Source organism: Cynara cardunculus (assembly GCF_001531365.2).
Source record: "Cynara cardunculus var. scolymus isolate 2C chromosome LG 5, CcrdV1, whole genome shotgun sequence".
Classification (NCBI taxonomy): Eukaryota; Viridiplantae; Streptophyta; class Magnoliopsida; order Asterales; family Asteraceae; genus Cynara; species Cynara cardunculus.
Genome location: NC_037532.1, coordinates 28578657 through 28597859, shown reverse-complemented (window position 1 = coordinate 28597859; position 19203 = coordinate 28578657).

The following is a 19203-nucleotide window of genomic DNA, read 5'->3' as shown; positions in this document are numbered from 1 at the left end:
TATAAAAGAACAACCAATAATGATAAGTTAGATTCATATATCAAATGTAATTTGTGAAGGGTAAAACAATTTTGTAACATCCCAAAATTTCAAATACTTAAATATATCAAAACTAGTATCCCAAGATCAAAGACTTACATTGCATCGGAAATAAAATTTCCAATCTTACAATTTATATCATCATCTAAACTTACATACTTGACGAACATACTTTGTTCGATATAACCATGTTTTGATCTGCACATTTCCTTCTTTGATGCTAATCCTTATTTATCTCTTTATCAAACTTTTCTTTCCAGTCTAATTGTTGGCTGAGTGAAAAAGTTTTAAAAGAGTTATGGGTGAGCCTTAGGCCCAGTGAATCCACGATTTTCATGCATGAACAACAACTTTTATAAAAAACAATTTTCACGAAGCTTCATAAATTAGCTTGCCTTGATGAGAATAACACTTTTCACAAAATAACGATATTATAATGCGTGTCTACATCACAAAGCAACGACGTCATGGGAGATGTCTACCTCACACAGCATTACCTGGCAAACTCACACAGCATGTCCGCACTTACGGCTTAGACAAGCTCACAAAGCATGTTCGTCTTTACAAAATCATACCGTAGTACATCCCCATTGACATACAAGTTCAAAACACATATTATAAAAATATCGAACTTTTCACGCATATATAGCATATAAAAAATAAGGCATGCAACCATTTTAAAAATAAATCACGTGTAACTCACAATACATGGCGTAACCCAAACCGATCTTTAACGTGGCTAGCATCTCCCCGATTGGTGCCAAACTATCTACGATGTAGAGCATCGTCAACTCTCATTACAGCGTCCACCGTCGCCTTTTCTCACAATAGTTCTCCTTCTTGACCCCAAACTACACATAAAGCTACAAACTCTCATTTTATACTAAACCCCATCGGCGGTTTCACGGAATATGAAATGATAAGTCATGATTAATAATCGTAGGTTTCATGACCATTGGTTTCCTGTCATTAAATTACATTAAATTTTTTATTTTTTTTTGTTTTTTGGGTTATTACAAATTTCTTCGGCTAAATCCATAATTTCTTTTAACTTTTTTACTGGGGTCAAGAGACCCTTTTAGTTTGCATCCAAATACAATTTACATATTATTATTGTTGTTGTTATTTATGTTATTACATATTTGTCAAACCCTTTTCTTCCTAAATAATTATAACCGCTATTATTAGTAACTCACGTTGCAATGCGAAATGATGATATTTTTTTTCCGACGTAAAATTTAATGAAATTAAATTCATACAAAGGATGTTAACAGTTAAAATAGTAAAAGTCGGTTCGTGTTCATTTGTTGACTAAGAGACAAGAAAAGATAAAAGTGATGAAATCAAAACAAAATAAGGCAACCATAAGCATCGATTTTGTGTTCTGAAGCAAAATCTAATCGTCGTTCTTCATCTTGTATGTTTATAATATGAATAGTGTTTACGGTTAGTTTTTGTTAGTAATGGAAAATTTTGATACCTTTCAATGATTTTACTGAAGTAGCTGTTGTAAATGTTGATACACATAAACACATGCACACCATAGAGATCCCATACGACTTTGTATGCGAGTTAGAACTCGCAGCCAAGTCATATGTGTTAGAGACATGTAGATGTGGGTTTCATGGGATTTGGTTTTAGTCACATAATGTGTTGCATGGGCGACTTATATGTGACTTGGGTCAAATATATGATCGCATACAGGGTCTGTGACTGATTCAATCGACCTAGGTTAGGGTTTATTGGGTGTTTTTGTTGTTGCTTCTTCCTTACATGCGATTCTAGATAGTATTGGATGCATTGTTTGAAGAGTTTAGCCTTGGATTTCTAGAATCTTTTTAAAGGTAAACTCTATTTGTAATTGTTCATCCATTTCATCATCAATAAAAAAAGCTTTGTCTCTCCGTTGTATGTACACTATCTCACGATAGTGGAATCCAAAAACTGTTTTGCTCTTTCTGTTTTCATTGCATTTATTAGTTGCATATCGATATTTGATTGCACTATTATATGGTCGGTACATTTGAATACTCTATAAAAATTGGTTTTATTCTGTATAGTTGTTAGGTTTCTAATTGCACATTTTAGGACCTTGTGCATTGGATTGTGGAAATTATCCCAAAATAGTAAGTTAACGTGTTTATGTTTTTATCAATTTCAATGTGGCGAGACTTTTGTTTACTTTATTAGATTGAGACTTTTTTTTTTTAAATATGAAAGTGCATATTCATTGGATATTTACTTCAATGGTGCTTTTCGGTAGAATCATATGATCAATGTTTGTGGTGTGAAAGGTGTGAATAGCATTGATTGTAATAGAATGGAGTTCAATGTTCTCATAAAATTTGTTTAAAGAAATATAGTTTTTTTTCACAAAGACTATGATTTTGTGTTCCCAAAAGGAAGTAGGGGATTAACTCAGGGTAAATAAATATGATGAAGATGCTAGGAAATTATTGCAACATGGTATAAGAAATAATAGGAATCGAAAAAAAAAGTTGTATCTAGATCTTTTTATTTTGATATCACAAGAAATTTGGGATGGATTTAGACACGTCTCGCTTTGTCGAGAAGCAAGTAGGATGTGGGGCGGACCTGATAATGATGTTAAGAATTTAAATAGGAGAGTTTGTAACAACCAGTTCCACATGAGATCTTTAAGCTCTTTATAAAATTTTAAGTGTGAACTAACCAATAACTTCCATCATAGTTTTAGTTTGATTTAGAAGTTATTTGATTTTGGTAAATATATTGACTTGGGAGCAAGGGTGTTACAAAATGATATGAGAGCCGATTCTTATATCATCGGATGGTGGGAAAAACATCATCAATGATGATTAGTCCCTAGGGGTGTATGTAGCATCTTAGGCGAATCTACATCATCAATGATTAAATAGTATGTTGGCATTGTCGAGAATACCAATAATTTAAATGAGGGAGTTTGAGACAACCCATCCTACGCTGGTATAGAGTGAGAGATTTTGTCAGTTCATTGCCTTGAGTTGTAGGCTACCAATAATATCGATCATGATTTTAAGTTGATTTAGAAGTTGTTGGCTAGTCTTTTAATATGGTTTTGAGCGTATTACATATGTTGATTTTATTTTTCTGAAGTAGTACACAAGAGAATAAGGATAGTATTGAACATATTGAGCAACATATGATGAGGGCAGTGAGGATGATGATAATTACGTTAATAGTTACATCTTTAGTTCAAATAGAGATGATTCAATATGAGACAACCTCATGGGATTATTTGTCAAAGAGTGAAGATAATGTTGTATAGAACTACATTGAACAAAAATTAAACAAAAGGTAGGCCTCGATTTCCATTTACTACATTTGTTGCTCGCATAACAACATTCGATCCCCTAGATCATAACATTAGTTTCCTAAAACATTTGACATAACTTTCTGAAAACTCTAAAGTACTAATGGCAATGAGTAATTAATGGTGGATCTTGGTAAAACATTTAGGTCCACATCCTTCGATATCAAACCAACATGTCGTTTTAAGTACTTTAAACTTTTCAAGAATGAAACATCACTATTCTTAGTTTTTCCCCTTTTTTCGATAGCCCCTCATCAACAACATCAACAATAATACGGTCCAAATAATACGATCCACGTACTAAAAGCTTCAATTTAGCCCATTTATATACAACATAACATGTTTACAAAACAAGTAATACCATTTTCTATACACATTCACTGTTCTAAACATGTATTGCGACTCCCATGCTCATTTGTAATAATATGGGAAAATAATAAATATATAGTTCATTAAGTGAACCATATACATATATCCATGTCAAATGTTAATGAATCAACAAAAATGTTAGACACATTCTGACACATACAAAAGACAAAACTGATCTTTCATTGTTTACATAATCGACTCTTTTGGAAGCCAAACGATCATATATCTAAATGCAAAAATAAAGAGGGATACATTTTTAACACAATTTTAGCACCCTTTAAGAAAAAATCCTTCACAATTGAACATTTCATGATTTTATACTAATACGTTTAAAATCTCTTCCAAATTCAAAATTTGAAAAATATCGCATTTTTATGAACTTCTTTTAACATTGAAGAAAATCTTTTATAAGGTTTCATTGAGCATCACCTATTGCAAGTATTCTACCATTAATAACTCTTACGATTATGACTAGAATTTGATTCTTTGATGATTTCTGAATGACCGACATTTCAATTAATAAGTTCATCGACTTTTGGAGCAGCATGCGTCTTGATTTGATTCGTGATTTCTTAAATTTAAATCTTTTGGTAAATTAAGAATACAATGATATTCTAACACATCAATGAACATGTTATTGCATAAAATGATTTGGGTGGTTTGTCAATAATAATGATATATGGGATCCTCAATTGTATATCATTTTCTTAATATAAAACCATATATACACTTGCGCTAGAGCCATGACATTCGACCAACCCAAGGAAAATCCTGACGTAGTATTGCGGACATTTATCGTCAATAACAATTATGTCTAATTATTATCCCATTCAAGTGTAGGTACAAGTTTTGGTTTCACTATATTCATGCACTTTTTTGAATAATGATGCTAGTATAATGCTTTGAATATTGCTCTTTTGTATATATTTACATAACAGAATACATGTGCCTTATATAGGCATATTACAACATGGAAGGAGCATGATTCCAGGAGAGAAATATGCTAACATAAAACAATATTGAGAATATACATTCCATTTACGTTCCTATAATCTTGTCTTGCCTTATACGCCCCCGCAAGATGGAGGATCCGTCGGATACACCAATCTTGGATCGGTTACGTAGAAACGGTGCTCGGGTCAACGGTTTGGTGAGCATGTCAGCAAGTTGGTCTTGTGAGCTGATATGAAGAACACGTAGGCGAYCAGCYGTGACTTGTTCCCTTACGAAGTGATAATCAAGAGCAATGTGTTTCATACGGGAGTGGTACACCGGATTCGYACATAGATAAGTGGCGCCTGTGTTGTCACAAAATAGAGTTGGCATATGATTAGTAGAGATACCCAGTTCTGTAAGTAGACTTTTAAGCCATGTGAGTTCTGYTGCAGCATTAGCCAAAGCTTTGTATTCGGCTTCCGTAGAGGATCTAGATACCGACTTTTGACGTGTGGATTTCCAGGAGAYAATGTTGGTGCCAAGATAAAGGATATAAGYTGTGGTTGACCGACCAACATCATTCACACCACCCCAATCGGAATCTGAGAAGGCCGAGAGAGTGAGAGGAGAGTTTCGGTTTAGATAGAGGCCATGATGGATGGTTCCTTTGAGGTACCGGAGAACACRTTTGAGGGCTTGCCAATGGGCTTGTTTTRGATTGTGCATGAATTGGGAAAGTTTGTTGATTGCAAAAGAAATATCTGGGCGTGTGAAGGCTAGGTACTGAAGAGAGCCGACGAGTTTACGGTAAGGAGTAGCATCGACCGAGGGTGATGGATYGTTAGGTGATAAGGGATCGGTAGCACTRAGAGGAGTTGTGACGTCTTTAGCACCCGCCATGTGAAACTGGTTGAGGATGCCTTGGATATGACGATGTTGAGATAAGAAGAGACCGGTTGGCGTAGGSATTACCTCAACACCTAGAAAATGATGTAGGATACCAAGATCTTTGATCGAAAAGTTGTTGCTTAAGGCTTTGATGAARCTGTCAAGGAATGGTGGATCATTACCCGTTAAAACAATGTCGTCAATATAAACCATCAAATAACAAGTGACATTAGATTTTTGGTAGACGAATAGTGATGCATCGGCCAAAGATTTTCGGAATCCAAACCAAAGAAGGAAGGTGGTAAGCTCCATGTACCATGCTCGGGAAGCTTGCTTGAGGCCATATAGTGATTTTTTGAGCTTACAAATATGATTTGGAAATTGCGGATTGACATAACCTGGTGGTTGGGTCATAAATACATCCTCATGAAGTGTGCCATGAAGAAAGGCGTTGTTAACATCGAGTTGACGCAACGGCCAATTTTTGGCGAGAGCGACGGAAAGAATTGTACGAATCGTGATGGGTTTGGTGACGGGACTGAACGTATCAAAGTAATCTTTCCCGTATTGTTGGTGAAAGCCTTTTGCCACAAGACGAGCCTAGTACTTTTCAACAGAGCCATCGGGATTCCGTTTGATACAGAACACCCATTTACAGCCGATCGGTTTTTGAGTGGTGGAAGGCACAAGCTCCCATGTGTGATTTTGGATAAGGGCATTGAACTCCGAATCCATGGYCGTTCGCCATTTTGGGTCTTTAGAGGCTTGAGTGTGAGTTGTAGGCTCAAGGGTAGATGGTAGGGGGTGGAGAGTTRTTTGGTTAACTAGGTTGGGATTAAAGTATTTTGGATTGGGTTTTCTCGTTCGTGTGGGTCGAGTGGGGGAGTGAGTTGAGGATGGTTCAGTCAAAGGTAATGTGGGAGGAGGGGGAAAGGTAGGTGTTGGTGGTGAAGAGTCAGTAGATGTGGTTGAAGAAGTAGGCGAGTTTGGTGCAGTTGGGGAAGTGGAGTTTTGGAAAACGGTGGGCTCGGCTATAGTTGGAGAAGTAGGCTYGGTTATATTTAAAGAGGTGGGGTCTGGTATATTTGTTGGGTGTTGCATGGGAGGTGTACGGTGAAAGGGAGCATGAGAAATTTGATTTTGTGGGTTGGAAGGTGGAATATTGTGAGTAGGGAAGGTGGTTGGAACAGTGAGTGTAGAGATGAAAGAGTCAGTGGTGGGAAGAGTGATTTTGGATGTGAGATCTGTTTTGAAAGGGAAGATAGTTTCCACGAATTGGACGTGACGAGAGTGGTAGAGACGATGAGTTATGGGATCATAGCATTTGTACGCGGATTTGGAGGAAGAGTAACCAAGGAAGATGCATTTGGTGGATCGAGGGTGCARCTTAGATTTTGCGTAAGGACGCAGCCATGGAAAACACAAACACCCAAAGGGTTGTAGCTTGGTGTAAGTTGGTGAGATGTTTTATAACCGATCAAAAGGTGTTTTGAAGTCAACAATTTGTGTGGGAAGACGGTTTATGAGATGGACCGCGGTTTGAAAAGCATGAGACCAAAATGTGAGCGGTAAGTTGGCATGATGAAGGAGAGAGAGACMTGTTTCGACTATATGCCGATGGCGGCGTTCGGCAACACCGTTTTGCTCCGGGTTATGTGGTGGAGTGGTAAAATGAGATATGCCATGTTGTTGAAGATAGGGCATAAGAGCAACGTATTCGCCTCCATTGTCGGAGAAAAGGGAGACGAGGGGAGTGTTAAAAAAAATTTCAACCAAGAGTTTAAATTGTGGAAAAAGGATGGAGACGTCCGATTTYCGTTTCATTGGATAGAGCCACGTGTACTTGGAATWAAAATCAACAAAAATAACATAATAAGCGTAACCATCGTTAGAGAGTTGGACCGGTCCCCAAACATCCGAGTAAACAAGTTCCAACGGTTTGGATACTTTAAATGAATTTTCACCAAAAGGCTTTTTATGACTTTTATTGATTGAGCAAGCATCACAATGAAGGGAAACAGTAGATAATTTATGACAATCGAGACCAAAATTTTTAAGTACAAATTTGAGAATTTGAATGGAGGGATGTCCAAGCTTGTGATGCCATGATAGGATTGACTCGGTGGATTTGGTAACGGAATTAACTTGAGAGAGATATTGAAGCGAATTGATGGCTGCATAGTAGACATTATTAATGTTGATTCCCCGCATTAGGGACGCCCCCGTTCGAAGATCCTTGACAAAGAAATGAAAAGGAAAAAATTCAACCGAARCATTGTTAGATTTGCAAAGTTGTGCTACAGAAACAAGGTTATTACGCAATTGAGGAACAAGAAAAAYGTTTTGTAATTTTAGTGAACGGGAAGAAGTGGGAAGAGATGTGTGACCGGTGTGAGAAATGGATAGGCCTTTACCGTTTCCTAACACAATTTCGTCCGGTCCGCCATATTCGGATAGGTTGTGTAAAGATGATCGGTCCGATGTAACATGATGAGAAGCGCCACTGTYAAACATCCATGGTGACATGGGAATGGTTGAGCTTGCCGACGAAGAATTAATCATCGGGTTGGTTGGTGGTGTCGAGGAGATGGTGATGTTATTTTCCTGTAAAAACCTTGATAGCTTCCTGCATTCTTTGGTGTCGTGACCTGGAATATTACAGTATTGACAAAAAGAAGAGTTACGGTTACCACGCGAGTTGTTCGTAAACCCATTGCTGTTATTTGAATTTCTGTTTGATTTGGGCTGAAAGTGGTTGGGCCTGTTGTGATATCGGCCCTCATATCCAGACCTAGAAGAGTATCGGCTCCCTTGTTTCTGAGTTTGGTTGACTGTGGCAATGAGGGGCGCCATTGAGTTTCTTGCAGAGTGCGCTCATAATCAAGGAGTTTGTCGAACAAATCAGCAAAGGTCAATGGTGTATCTCGAACCCTTAAGGCAGCGGTRATATGCTTGTAATCGTCACCCAATTGGGTGATTATATGAACGATTAGATCTTYGTCAGAGATAGGGCKTTGAGCCAGTGCCAATTCATCGGAAATGGCCTTCATTTCGTGAAGAAAATCGGCCATCGGTTTTGCACCTTTGTTGTTCTTGGCTAGTTTGGATTTGAGAGAAATGATACGAGACCTGGAGGCACTTGCAAAACTCTCRGTTAAGCGCTTGAACAATTGATGAGAGGTTTCAGCCGAGGATACAATAGGTTGAATTGTATCGGAGCAGCTGCCAAGAAGAGCGCCGAGAAGGATTTGGTCTTGCCGGTACCACGAACGATAGGTTGGATTCGGCTTATCGTTGAGGATCTTAGGTGGTGGTTCGGTTAATCCGTCGATGTATTGATCGAGGTCAAGCCCGATAAGGGTGGATAGGACCTGTTTTCGCCAACATGGGAAATTATTGGCTGTGAGTTTAGTGGGAAAATGGGTATGTGTGGCGATTTCAACAATTTTGGTGGTCATGTTTGATCGGAAGAGGAACAGGAATTTTTGGATCGTGAAAGCTCAGAGGAGCGATGAAGCTCTGATACCATATAATGCTTTGAATATTGCTCTTTTGTATATATTTACAAAACAGAATACATGTGCCTTATATAGGCATATTACAACATGGAAGGAGCATGATTCCAGGAGAGAAATATGCTAACAGAAAACAATATTGAGAATATACATTCCATTTACGTTCCTATAATCTTGTCTTGCCTTATAGCTAGGAGACTAGATATGAGTTACATGGTAAAAATAGTTGAAGGAGGTAAGATAAATATTAACAAAATTGTTGTGGATTTCATGATCAAGATAGATGGTAATGGATTATCAAGGAAATTCATGCCTATGAGTCTAGGCGGATTTAACATTGTGTTGAGTAGGGACTAGTTGTCCAATAATGATACCTAAATAGTATGTCACAAGAAACTGATTTAGATGCCCTTTCAACAGAAAGCTGATTCTTATGTTCGGTGACAAGAAGAAAGGAGTATTAAGGCAAACAAGTATACGAGGAAATGATGTGATGCTTATTTCTTGTATGCATTAAACGTCATGGAAGAACAGACACTGGAGACTTTTCATTAGTAAAAGTGTCCCAAAAAATATTTCCTTGAAAGATTTTCCCAAAATACTGTTCCTACAAGTCAAGTTTAAGATTAACCTTTTTCTAGGAGCATTATCGATTGGAAAAGGGTCTTGCCTTCTAGCACTTACTAAAATACAAGAATTGATAAAACAATTACAAGAATCGATGGATAAGGGGTTGAGTTTATAGCATACGGAACACCAATATGTTTTTAAGAAGGAAAGATGGAATGATAGAAAACGTGCACCAATTATCGTGAATTGAACATGGTGATGATAAAGAATAAGAACCTCATACCAAGGATCGATGATGTATTTCACCAACTACAAGAGTTGAGTTACTTTTCAAAGAATGGTTTATCCCCTGCTCAAAGTTTTAGAGGAAGACATAAAAGAATAATATTTACCATAATATATGGTAGTATGAGTTCTTAGTCATGCAATTTAGTTTGACCAACACATATACAACATTTATGGACATGATGAACAAAATATGTCAAATGTACTTGGAAAATTTATTGATTTTCATAAACGATATCCTTTTATAGTTTATAGGTAGAGAGGGCGACAACCAAGATTTGAGAACATTCCTAGAATTGTCAAAAAAAGAGAAATATGTCAATTTCTCGGGGTGCATGTTTGGGATATAAGAATTGCAATTTCTAGGCCATATTGTGTATGTAAATGGGATGAAGGTAGATCAGGCAAAGATCAAGACACTGATGGTTTGGGAACCTCTGAGATTTACATCAAAAGGTTGAAATTATCTTGCATTAGGCGATCATCACAGAAGATTTATTTAAAACTTTTCAAAGACACTAATCATGTTGTTAACAAGAAGGCATGTAAGTTTGACTAGTAACAAAAACAAGATGAAGTGTTCCTAACACTGAAAGAAAGACTACGAAGTGCATTAGTATTGTCGTATTGCAAAGGGACATATAACTTGATAAACAACAATGAAAGCAAGGATTGTAATAGCATATGCATCTCAAAATTGAATGAATATGAAAAGAAGTATCTAACACACAACATGTAATTAACAATTGAATTGTGTACGCTTAATATATGACATAACTAATCATGTAGTATAAAATGTAGGATTTTCAAAAATCATAAGAATACAAAATATTTTTTTTATCTGAAACAGTTGAATATGAGGCAAAGAGGATGGATAAGATTGCTAAAAGATTACGACAATAAAATAAATTACCATCCAAACAAGATACACGAACTTTGTCGCTAATGACGTAAGAAGAAAGGAAAGAGCATAACCAATATGCGTTAGTGTAATGAGAATGATGTCGAGGCAAACCTAATTGGAAATCCAACACAAGAATATTAGTCTGTAGTACATACGAGGGAAAATAGGAAAAGCATTATCATTAATAGTATCTCTAAATGGGTAAAAATTAGTATACATGTAGCAAATTGACAATTGGATGATAAAATTCATAGTATCTACTTGAATAGGACTTTAATAGGAACAGTGTCCTTCAAACACAACCTTTTAATGATGAAATATATCGTTGAATAAGGGTTAAGGAAAGCTCAAACTCACTCTTTTAAGGACAAAGATAAAGCTAGGACAACTCATTGTCACTACTAAATAGAGGACTTCATCTACGGAATATTCCATAGTTGATTAGTGGCGGATCATTGATGGATTGGTAAAAGTCAACATTTGAGCAATATCTGTTAACTTTTGTTGCTAATCTGTCGGTAAATTTTAATAAAATAATAATTTCTTAATTCAAATAAATCACCAACGGATTAGAGACGGGTTCTAATTAATTATCTATTTAATTAAATTATGTCGGTGGTTTAATTAAATTAAATTATTTTATTTTTAATTTGGCTAAATCATGATGGGATTACCGATGAAACTTACTTTTTAAATTAAAAAAACGTTGCTAACTGTTGGTGATTTAATCAAATTCATTTTTATATTTTTTTTCTTTGAATAAATCACTGAAATTTCAACCTCAAACGTTGCCATTTATTGGGAAAAAGTTAGGATTGTTTAATTTCAACCTCAAAACGTCCAATTTACAGTTGTTATACTACCAATTTCTGAAATTCACTATAATTTTCTTTATAAATATAAGATCAGTACTAGGCTAATCTTTGCCAAAAGTACAACGAGGATGCAAGTGTTTATCCTTCTGCTAATCTGGATCAATGGACATAGGTAGTAGGCGGTTTTAAGAAAGGTCACATGTTCTGCTTTGGATCTGTAGATCCATGATATATGTTGGATTAGAGTGCGTCGTGTGCTAGAACCATACTTCTGTTAGTAGCTCGTCTATCAATACTTGGGTTTGTACTCTTTCCTTGTTACAATGTCTAACTCTAATATTAGTTGATAGGAAGAAACACTTATGATGCCTTATATTTGTAGGTTCCGGCTTTAAAGGCCTAAATGGAGGCAAATAGGAAAGAGATGGTAGCGATGCGAGAGATTGTCCCCAACTTGACGCAGTCTCAGTTTTTGTTTCCCTCGCCACCACCGAATGATCTTGGATGTGATTAGGTTGTTTCTTTTGTTGGTCAGGTGTTTAACAAACATTTACTTTTGAGTATTGTAATCTGAATTTTATCACCAAAACAACTTATACTTTTAAATTTCAATGTATAAAATTAATGGGCGGAAAAATCACTACAGAATTTGTTGTCCATCAGTGATTGTATGGCCAACGGCAAGCCTTCTGCGACAGTGGTGTGCCACCGCTAATCTGTCGTTGATTGGATTTAGCGGTGGATCACCGACGGATCCATGTGTCGTTGAAACTGCTCTGTTTATTATGTTTTGCTTATCTAAAGAAAATGACATTCAATATTGGGAGGAATATGCATTTATTCCTAAGAATGGAAATCCTATGCTAAACTAAGAATGACTTTGTGCTCTATTTTATCACTATATATTATCCTAAATCCCACAACCTTAAAATTTGTTATGATTTCCATTTTATATTACAAGCGTTTTTTTCTTATAAGCACCGTCCGGTAATAACGTCAAGGAAAACAAGCCACTAAGTTAGAAACTTTTATGTAGGGGTGTCAATTTTGTATCAAGATAAACCAACCAATTCTCATACCAACCGACACCATTTTAGTTGGAACTAGTCTAATTGGTTGATACTACAGTTCCAGCTATCAAAACTTGGTTGGTACGCGGCAGTGGGGGAGGTACAACCACAAGTAGGGTCTATTGACCCCATTGAACCCCCAAAAAGTTGAGAAATTTAGTTTGAAAAAATTATAATTATGTTTTATCTATTAAAGACCCCATTAGTTTTTTGTAAACCCACACCTTTTACCTTGTCCCCCAAAATAGAGACATTTATCTTTCCCTTAGGCGATTTTCGATGTTTCGCGTGAACCTTCATTTTACAACCATCCCTTCTACTATTAATCTAAGGTGGTGTTTGGTTCGCAAAATGTGTTTGGATGGAATGATCCGTTAAAATAATTTGACTTTGAAAGAATTTGAATGGAATGTTGTCAAGTTTGACCACCAAGTTTCGTTGGCAGAATTGGAATGGAATCTATTAAAGAAATTGGAATGTGGTTCAAAGAATGTAGCTTTGTAATTGGAATGAAATATTGTTAAATGTCCACAATACCTTTTTTGATAATTTTAATTTTTTCAAACTTAAGGAAATGCAAAATCAATCTCATAATCTCATTTTATATTCATTTTCCATTTGAGATAAAATTTATTTCCAGCCCCTCCTTTTCATAGGTGGACTTTATCTCCTACCTTTATCCGACAAACTCCTCCCTATACAACATCAACAGAGACAACATCCACCACCATCACCCCTTTCCTGTCTCTAGCAAACTTCAACCCATAATAGTTACGAAGACGAAATCCTGGACAATCACTAGGCCGATCACAGATGTAGAAGCTAGATGCAGGAGATCTTCAAGATTTTTGGAAGAATCAACAGATTTTTGCAGATGCTCCGAACCCCTTCTTCGGAGACAAAAACTAGTCTGGTTCAAAGGATTTTCTCAAGAACTTCAAAATATATTCATGGAATTGTTCAAGAGTGTTTTTCAAACATGTGGTGAAGACAAAATCAAACCTGGGTGAAGAAGATATCGAACCTTGGTGAAGATGAAATCGAACTGTGAATGAAGAAGATGAGAGAGTGTCGATCGATAAGAAAAGGGTGTCGAAAAGAGATTAGGGTATGTGTAGAGTTAAGGGTATTTTTGGAATTATGAAAATGTTAAATTTCATTCCATTAAAATACCACTTCTATCTCATGGAATGTCTAAATCTCTCCCTTGATGGAATTTAAAGATTCCTTCTATTAAAAAGAACTATAACAACCTAAAAATGGGACAATAAAGATTTCCAAAATAAACTAGAAATGTGGTAATAAAATATCATGATACGAGCCTTCCCAAAAAGAGCACTTAACTATACCAGTTAAATTACAATTCGTAATAACTGGTTATGAGGCTAACAACCTCCTAGTCTAAATTCTTAAATAATTAAGATTACATTTGGCTGTCATCTGAACTACCAAAATACCACTTCGAAGAATGGTGCCTCAAAAATGTCCCCAAGCTCTCTTTCTAAAATACCAGTCAAGTCTTCTTGATGACCACGCCACTAGAACCTAAGATACATGCCAACACCAAAACAAGTGTTAGGCCAAAAAGCCTAGTGAGCATAAACAATTAAAACAAACAAATACAATATAATTAGTTCAAAACCATTTGTAGTTCAAGTGAACGTTTAGGTAGAATCAAAAGAGGAGGCCCGTAACCATTGAGAGTGATGGGAACACAAAAGTATGTCACTCGAACAACATTGTGGTATAACACTTCAAGACTTACAGCCCAAGTGCCCTAACGACTACTTAAATAGTTGCACTTCAAAAGTCGATTGACCTTACTGACTATTCTTGCGAAATTCCATCTCAAGGCTTGGCACACTTGATGTCTACCCAGAAGGTAATACCTCAAGTGGTGGAGGTCTTGTGTCTAGCCATAAGATAACACCTCAAGACTCAACCCTTCTAGTGACTTACTTGGGAAGTTTCATCCAAACATAGGACTCCATGAACATGTCTAATTAGTCCATGGTTAGATAATGTTTCATACATTAGGACATATAAGTTTCCAATTAACTTCCTAGATTCAACCAAGCTCGCGAGACTAACATTTATAAACAAAATCTCAACTTTAGGTCAAAATCCCAACAAAATATGATTTTTCTTAGAATACCAATATAATGAACCAAAATCGATAATGAGTTATCCCAATAGACGTTTGACACATAAAGACTTATCATCATGATCTTAATATGAATATTTGCCCAAAAATGCATAAAACCTCATCAAATAAGAGCATAAGATCAAATCCCCAAATATTTGAATAATACATGAAATTAAAGCTTGTAATAGCATTAAAGAACACATTTAAGCATGTATCTAGTTTTACAAAACATTTAAAGATAACCAACTAGGTTTTTAGAGGAAACCTAGAAAATGGAAAAACCCTAGAAAATGGTGGGGATCTTGAAGCTTGATCACTGGCCTTGGTTCCTTGCAAGAACAATGAATGAAGTCATAGGTCTTTAACAACAAACCACCATTAATGGAGATATTGGTTGGAATTAAATGAGAAAAGATAAGGGATAGGATTAGGTAAGGGAGTGTTAAGAGGAGGAAAAATGTGGAGAGAAGAATGAGAGGAAAGAAGGTTAGTGCAGTCAAAGTGATCGGTTGCTGCACATGGGTGATCCATGCATTTGGGCGGTTTGCATAGGGCTTTTCCCATTATTTTTTCGACCAAACAATACCTCTTAGACGGCACCTTAGAGGTCGTGACTATGGTCGCATGGCAGGCACCCGGCCGCCCAACATCACCATGATGTTTCTTCCTTGGATGTAATTAACCTTTCAACTTAAGATGGCTCTTGAGACAGCTCCCCTTTTTTCTCTAATCTTCATAATGTTAATCCGAAACAAAATTGGCTTTAGATATTTCCTTATTGAAAATTTGAGTGCTAGAAGAACGAACCAAACAAGGGAATGGAACATGGTCAATGGAATTCAACATTCCAATTCCATTAGATTTCTTTAGAACCTGTGAACCAAACGCAACCTTAGTGATGTTGGATGCCTTCTTGAAGATTCCTTCACTTTCGGCAACTACTCCAACAATTTGTTGGTTTAATATTTTAAGTATTTTTATACATACATTTTTTTGTTAATATTATTTGGTAATCTTTTAAGGTTTATGTTTTATAAGAATGTTATTTGGTAAGTGTTTGTAGTCAGTATTTGGTACTAAATGCTAATACATAACTTGGTTTATTATTTCAAGTGTGATTAGAAATTTTTAGTTAGAGTTTGGTGCTAAATGCTAATACATAACTTGGTTTATTATTTCACTTGAAACAATGGAATTTTTTTTTAAAAAGGAAAGCATCAACATCTAAACCTAATAGTGGTGGCAATCCTCAACCTAGTTCCACTCCTTCAATTCCAATAGAAATTGATTTGTATGATCTTCCTTGTGATCCATCTGAAAGGAAAATAATTTTATAGTATCATCCTAATCAAAGAGATGAAATAAGGCGAAAGTATTTGATTAGAGGATCTTGTCTACCGCATGGCCATGATTTTCAAAAGAAAACTAATGGAAGACATTTTTCTCCGACTTGGTTTGACCCATTCACTAATTGGTTGAAGTACAGTGTAAAAGTGAATAGAGTTTTTTTTTCTTGTGTTGTTACTCATTTAGAGATCAATTTGGGGAATACGATGGAAGTTATGCTTTTGTAACAGAAGGCTTTAATAGTTGGAACAAAAAGAAGAGACTTAGTGTTCATGTAGGTGACGTCAATAGTTTCCATAATAAAGCACTTAAGAAAAGTAAATATCTAATGAGACAAAATCAATCTTTGTGTTGCCTTTCATAAGCAAACTAATATGGCGTAGATAGAGCATCAAATACAATTAAGTACTTCATTTGATGTTGCTAGACATTTGTTGAATGGTGAATTATCTTTTTATGGTCATGACAAGTCGAAAAAGTCTTTTCATAGAGGACATTGATTGGAAACAATAAAGTTAATTCGTAACCATGATGAGATTGTTTGTATTTTCACATTACAAAATGCTCCGGGGGAAGATTTCATTCATTCTTGTGTATGAAGTAATGATTCTCATTTCATCATAAGGAGGAGTATGAAATAATGAATGAAATGTTCAATTCCGAACAATATAAGGGGATTTTGTTATAAAGATCAAGGGGAAGTAACATCAATGACGGCAAAAGACTCAAAAGAAGTGCGACTAGAGATTATTACAAAAGATTATTCTCGTGCTACAATGTCTGAGAGTTGTTGAATGTGAAGATCAATTTTACAACATTTTGCTGATAAAGATTACCTTTGAAGATAAAGTTTGTTAAAGATCAATTTTGAAGATTGTTACTGTTTTTTGTTCTACATTGTCAAAAGAGAAGATCATCGTTGTTCTACATTCGAGGGGGAGAATGTTATAAGATCTTTCTCAACAAACGATTGCCTGAAGATTTCAAGTTGAAGATTGTTTTTGAAGAAGTCATATAATGCTTAAGAGACAAAGTTCAAACGAGGTTCAACACGCGCAAATTCTTTCAAGCCTGAATACAAAGGGGGAGAATGTTAGGACTGAAAATCAGTATTAAATTGTATTCGTCTTGAAAGATAAATATTGTCTATAATTAAAATAGACATCGTGTTTGACTTTGTAATAGTTAGTTTGACTTTGACTAAGCTTACATAATTTGACCCTATATAAAGGGTAAGTCTTAGTGTAATTGTGTGTAGAGTTCATTTGTAAAAATCATATTACGTAATAAGAGTTTGACCAGATTGTGAAGTTTGTCCTTTTCTCTCAATTCTCTCATTGTGTTCTTGAATGCTATATCAAGATTCTGCCATGGATTGTTTTTAGAATATTGAAGATTGATTAAAGTGGAACAACACTTCTTCTTATGACAAATATGATATTGAAATGTTAACATGAAAGAAGATTATGTTAATACAAAGAACCAGAGACAAAAGACCAATATCACATATCGATATTATTATGAGTATGATTGGTTTATTACAGTTGTAAATATGCAAATTCAAGAGTTTGGTGATAGATTTGATGAGATAAGTTTAGAATTGCTTATTTGTATGGCAGCGTTGAGTCCGCGTGATTCATTTTGTGACTTTAACCAATCAAAGTTACCAAGGATGAGTGAATTATATCCGAATGATTTTACCAGCGAGCAAAAGACAACTTTTGAGCAAGAGCTTCGACTTTACATTCGTAGTGTGCATCACGATGAGAAATGTGCCAACTTGAAAGTATATCCAGACTAACTCTATTTCCTTTACTAAAAACAAGAAATGTAATTAAATGTATAACTAACTTTGTGTTCATTACGATTTTATAGGTATATTTGACCTTGTTAAAGTGATAGTGGAAACAAAGAAACATCTTACATTTCCTTTGGTCTATCAATTACTGAAGTTAGCATTGGTATTGCCAATTGCAATCGCAACTGTTGAGCGATGTTTTTATTTTGCAATGAAGATTGTAAAGTCTGATTTGTGCAATCAAATTGGGGATGCTTTTTTGAATGCTTGTGTGATATATGTCATAGAAAGAGAAGCCCTTACCAATGTTACGAATGAAGATGTGATAAATCGCTTTCAGAAAATGAAAACTTGTAGGGAACAATTAATAGATTGTAAGTTATTTCTCATTTCTACACTTTTTATGTAACTTCTATTATATTTTATATCATGTGGATTAAAGTCCGACCCCAATTATCGAAATTCTGGGATCTACTACTGGTACGTGGTACTAGAAGTTGTGTGCCACTGTAATATCGTACAATACCAACTTATTTATGTAATTATTTATTAATTAGAGTTTAATCAATAATACAACATATTTGATTCTAAAATCTTTAATTATCTTATTTTCAGTTTTTCTAATTATAATTTGAATAGATATACAAACCTTGATTGAATTCATTCGCTTAACCCTTACAAACCTAGCAACTCTTCCACACCTCCACAATCCATTGTTGTTTGTATTTTACGAACGTCATTTGAATGCTTGTTTACATATGGATACGTGGTACGACACATAGCAACATGTTATTTGAATGCTCAAGGGTTTTAGTGCATTTAGATTTGATTGGTAAATATGTTGATGTAAATGAATTTGTGATTTCAACTTTTACGATGTTGGTACAATACCATACCTGTACCAACCAAAAAAGTTAGTTGGTACCAAATATAATTGGTTGGTACATGTTATAAAAATAATGTGTAACAGTTATAATTGGTTGTCATACGATATGTAGAAAAAATATGATACCGTATCATCTTCACCCTAATTTAATGTAGTTTTTCATATCATGTTTTTTATTTAAAGTCAGATGTTGATGATGAAGAAGAATTGATGAGGATGTTGTTGTTGTGAGTTATGACAAAAATGTATGAGATGACACAATAAAATATATGAGGTAATGGTTATCGGACGTAGATCAACGTTC